The sequence below is a fragment of the Tupaia chinensis genome, unplaced genomic scaffold (genome assembly GCF_000334495.1).
Source record: "Tupaia chinensis unplaced genomic scaffold, TupChi_1.0 Scaffold000067_1, whole genome shotgun sequence".
Taxonomy (NCBI): Eukaryota; Metazoa; Chordata; class Mammalia; order Scandentia; family Tupaiidae; genus Tupaia; species Tupaia belangeri.
The window spans coordinates 1,142,680-1,147,882 of NW_006159526.1; the positions used below are offsets into that span (position 1 = coordinate 1,142,680).

The following is a 5,203-nucleotide window of genomic DNA, read 5'->3' on the forward strand; positions in this document are numbered from 1 at the left end:
TTCTCCCGCCTTGACCATCACCCCAAACGGCCTGGAACGGCAGCCTGCCTCAGTCTGTCTCTCTAGTTCCAAAGGCCGCAGTCATCTCTGTCCATGCTTAGCTTCCGTTCTCCCACAAGGACTCGATCCAGCTCAGGAGTGGGGAGTGTGCCAGGGAGCGGTAGGAGCACAGGGCTCAGACCTGGCATTTAGACCCAGCACTCCTCTGTGGTGTGGGTTGGCAAGGTGATTCGTGAAGGTTGATGTGGTCTGCTCAGATATCGTGTGTGTCCGTGACTGTCTGCCCCTTGGCTGCCAAGCCCATGCTCCCTTGTTCCCAGAAAGTCCATCCAAAAGATGTCTCCAGGGACCAGCAGTTAGCGTAATGGCTATGTCGCTGGATTCCCACGTCGTCGACCGTGGTTCACGTTCCAGACCTGGTGGCTTAAAACTCATGCCAGGCGCATGTGCGTGCGTGCCCAAGATCCCGAGAGGAGAATGGAGGAGAAGGGATTGCGGCATGACCATCCCCCCGGGGGGTGATTTCTCACTTTCTGTCTCTCTTTCTGTCTGTCTGGCGAGTGCATGTGCCCTATGGCAAAAACCTCTCCAAAAAAAAAAAAAAAAACCATGTCTCTAGAGAACGGGACTTAGCTGTCCCAGTGGCAGACATGAGGGCATTCCTCCCTGTGCCACACCCCAGTGAGAGACAAGACAGGTTCACCTCCTGCTGTCACAGCTGGAAACAATGTCACCAGGCCCGAGTTCTGAGTCTCAGTCCCCACCAGCGTCTACTCATTCATTCCTCAGTTGTGCAAGGCCCATTAGAGGTATGGCCACTCGCCACCCTGCAGCCTCCACCCACATGCCCGTAGCCCACAGTGGAGGGAAGACGGGACACTGCCACGAAGACTTCCATTTCTAGAGGTGGCCTGAAGGAACCCGGCAACACTTCCTGCATATTTCAGACCAGGAGGGCAGGGCGGAGAGGACCAGGAATCCCACGGCAGCCACATCTAGAGCTAGAGGCCCCGCCTGGGAGTGGCATGTTAGCTGTCTCCGAGGCGGTGCCTCGTGATCACAAGCTCAGGGGCCAAGGTCACCTGGGCCTGGGTTTGGATCCAGCCTGGCCACTTCCTGGCTGTTTGACCCCAGAGGATGATTGGTCTTATCTGTAGGTCCCGTTCTATCGGGAGTTTGCTCCAGTGAAGTACGCGGGTTGGTGTGGCAGGCGAGCAGTGCCTGCCTTTCAGTATGGCTCCGCCATGGCCCTTACTGTTGCTGGAATGAGCAGTGGCAGTGGCAGGAGAGCCACTCGTCAACCCTGAGCTTTGCCCCTGGGAGAATTCCAGTCTCTGAGACACACTAAGAGGGTTGCCGATGGAGACTGTCAGTGTGGCCGGAGGGGGAGGCCCCTGTGATGTCAGTCTGCAGCTAGCAGAGGCCTCGTTTCCAAGCCTGGTGTCCTGACAGTACAAGGCCCCCCTCAATATTCCTCTAATTAAAAATATTTGCTATAGGGCATGTGTACTCACAGGAGAGAGACAGAGACAGAGAGAGAAGGAACGTGAGAAACCACACCCCGGGGGGTTGGCCATGCTGCACTCTCTCCTCCATTCTCCCTTTGGGATTTTGTCATGCATGTGCACATATGCACCTAGGATATTTTTCAAACTACTGGGTCCAGGACTTGAGCCATTCTTTTGGCCGTGTGAGATCCAGCCATCTTAGCCACCATGTCATGTGGCTGGCCCTCTTGAATATTCTTGAGATTGTCGTCATTTTTGTGGGGACTTTTGGGACTGGGAGGTCATGCCCAAGTGGCACACACTGCGGCCTTGGCCTCTCTGTGCCTGCTGAGCTCTCAGGCACGAGAACTAAGCAGATGAGATGAAGGAGCAGCCTGGTGGGAGACAGGAGGACAGGGTGCGGTCAGTGAGTCAGAGCGGGGCTGCCAGGGGCCAGGCACACACAGTCACTGCAGGTGAATGCCAGGGGGCTTTGCCAGAAGGTCTGGTTCATACTAAGTTTCTCCACTTTCTTTCTTTTCTTTCTTTCTTTTTTTTTTTAAGAATTATTGAGGGACCAGCAGTTAGCATAATGGCTATGTCGCTGGACTCCCATGTAGTTGACTGCGGTTCGCGTCCCGGACCCAGTGGCCTAAAACTCATGCCGGGCACGTGTGCATGCGGGCCCAAGATCCCAAGAGGAGAATGGAGGAGAAGGGATTGCGGTATGGCCATCCCCCCTGGGGGGGTGATTTCTCGCCTTCTGTCTCTCTGTCTCTCTCTGTCTGGTGAGTGCATGCGCCCTATAGTAAAAACCTCTCAAAAAAGAAAAAAGAATTATTGGATGTACTTTATTTATGTATTATTATTTATCTTGTCTAGAGGGAAAGAAAGGGAAAGTGAGAAAGCAAGTCACCATGTCTGATTTGTGGTCAGCCATGTGAGAGTCCAGCATCCCAACACCACGTCACCTTTTAGCCCCAAGTCTCCTGGGTGTAAGTGTTGGCTTTGGTTGATTGATTGATTGATTGATTGATTGATAGCCAGAGGACATGTTCACTCACCAGAGAGAGAGAGAGGGAGAGGGAGGAAGCACCCTTGCAGTGGAATGTTTTCATGCCCCATCCCCTGCTCCGTTTCTCCATCTTGTTGGGGCTGGAGGCGTACTTGCACACACTTGGTGTGAGTTTCTAGCCCTGGGCTGGCATTTAAGCCACATAGTTGGCCATGTAGGGTCCTGTTCCTTTAACCACTGGGCCACACACAGGCTGGTCAGGTTCAGATTTTTTTTTTTTAGAGATTTTTGCTATAGGACATGTGTGCTTGGTGGAGAGACAGAGACAGAGACAGAAAGTGAGAAATAGCTCCCCAGGGGGAATGGCCACACCACAGTCCTTTCTCCTCCCGTCTCCTCTTGGGATTATTTTGTATTTAAAGAATTATTTTATTTAACTTTGTTTATTTATTTATTTTTAATTTGATGAAAGAGAGACAGAGTGAGAGAGAGAGAGAGAGAGAAGGAAAGTGAGAAAGCAAACTGCCAGGTCTGGAACTCGAACCGTGGTTGGCCATGTGGGAATCCAGTGCCCTTAACCACCACACCACCTGCTGGCCCTTCCTCTCGGAATTTCGGGCACACATGCATACACACCTAGCATGCATTTTAAACCACCAGGTCTGGGACTCAAACTGTGGTCAACTATGTGGGAGTCCAGTGACGTAGCCATTATGCCACCTGCTGGTCCCCAGGTTAAGATTTTTTAAAAACACCACTGCCTAGGTCAAACACAGCAGGTGCCTAAGACCTGTTATGATTGGGGTCAAGGGATGCCAGATTTTAACCATATAACTTTTTTTTTTTTTTTAGAGCTATATGTCATATGCACTTGCCAGAGAAATAGAGACAGAGAGAAAAAGTGAGAAATCACTCCCCGCCTTCCCGAGGAAGATGGCCACACCTCAATCTCTTCTCCTTCATTCTCCTCTCGGAAGTTGGGGCACACACGTGTGTCCTGCAAGTTTCAAGCTGCTAGGTCCAGGACTCGAACTGCAGTCAGCCATGTGGCAGTTCAGTGCCTCAACCACTATGCTACCTGCTGGCCCCCTGACATTTTTCTTTGGGATTGACCTTGGCCTCAGAGCCTGGGGTAGGCAACAGAGTGGTTTCTTCCCAAAGGGGGCACTACATCGAGACCCTGAAGCCCCGTCTGGCAGAGGATTGGCCTCTGGCTCTGCAGGGCTCAGCTTGTTGCCTGCCCCAGCCCTCAGTGGGCCCAGGGCTCAGGCCACAGCAGCTGGTTGGGGTTTTCTATTTTGGGATTGCTTTTCCTGAGTGCTTTCAGGCAGTCAGCCTAGATGCATCTCTTTGCTCTTATTTAAGGTCCAAGCATGAGTAAGATGCTCTTAGACCCGGAGTCAGATCCCAAGTCCTCAAGCCTGACCTCTTGAGAGTGTTGTCTGGTCCGAGCGTGAACGTGATGGCTCCTGGCTGCTAATCCAGGACTCCTCACCCTTCCTGCGTGGGTTGGGTGGGAGAAGCGTTTTGGCCACAGCAGCCAAATCCACATTTTTTTTTTTGGAGAGATTTTCGCTATAGGGCGCGTGCGCTTGCCAGACAGAGAGAGACATAGAGACAGAAAGTGAGAAACCACCCCCCAGGGGTTATGGCCACGCCGCAATCCCTTCTCTCCATTCTCCTCTCGGGATCTTGGGCACACACGCACACGTGCCTGGCGTGAGTTTTAAGCCACTGGGTCCAGGATGCGAACCGCGGTTGACTATGTGGGAGTCCAACAACATAGCCATTACGTTAACTGCTGGTTCCACCAAATCCACATTTTTCTAAATAACTGTGGTTTGTAGCCCCACTTCTGCTATTCTGTCTCATCTGGGATCATTACCTTTTTTTTTTGAGAGAGAGATTTTTGCTTTAGGGTGTGTGCACTCAGCAGAGAGACAGAAAGCATAAAATCACTCCCTGGGGGATGGCCATGCTGCAATCCCTTCTCCTTCGTTCTCCTCTCAGAACTTTGGGCACACATACACACATGCCGGGCATGAGTTTCAAGCCACCAGGTCTGGGACGCGAAACGCGGTCAACCATGTGGGAGTCCAGATTTGAAACCATTACACCATCTGCCGGTCCCTCTTGCCTTCTTTCGGCCATAAGAAACAAAGTGTCCTTCACTAGGTGGGAGAAGGGACCTCGCTGCACCCATGCAGTGGGACCCCTCAGAGCCCCGGGCCTTACGAGGGACTAGAGCTGGAACCCAGAACGGTGCCCCTTCATCTGTCATGGGTGTGTGCATCTCTTCTCTGCCTCTTCTCACAACTGCCTTTTCCTGCCTCTGCATTCTCTTCGTTGCTTGTCATTTGCTCATTCACCCAGTCCCTTCTGCCTGACGTCCGGTTTTCTTTTTAAAGTTTCTTGGGGCCAGCAGGTGACATAGCGGTTGAGGCGCTGGACTCCCATATGGCCCACTGCTGTTCAAGTTCTGGCCTGATGACTTGAAAGTCCTGCCTGGCACGTGTGTGTGCATGCCTGAAATCGCAAGAGAATGGAGAAGGGATTGCAGTGGGCCATCCCCTCTGAGGGATGATTTCTCAATTGCTGTCTGTCTGTCTCTCTGGCAAGCGCACACACCCTATAGCAAAATTGTCTTATTTTAAAAGAATTCTTTTTTCATTCTTCTTTCTCTTCTTTTTCTTTCTTTCCT

The 5,203-nt window shown here is 51.9% G+C and overlaps 1 protein-coding gene across 1 annotated transcript in view; it reads left to right on the forward strand.

Annotated features, from left to right (window-relative positions):
- The window catches only part of MEGF8 (multiple EGF like domains 8), a 61,368-nt gene that overhangs the window by 46,577 nt on the left and 9,588 nt on the right, over positions 1-5,203 (forward strand).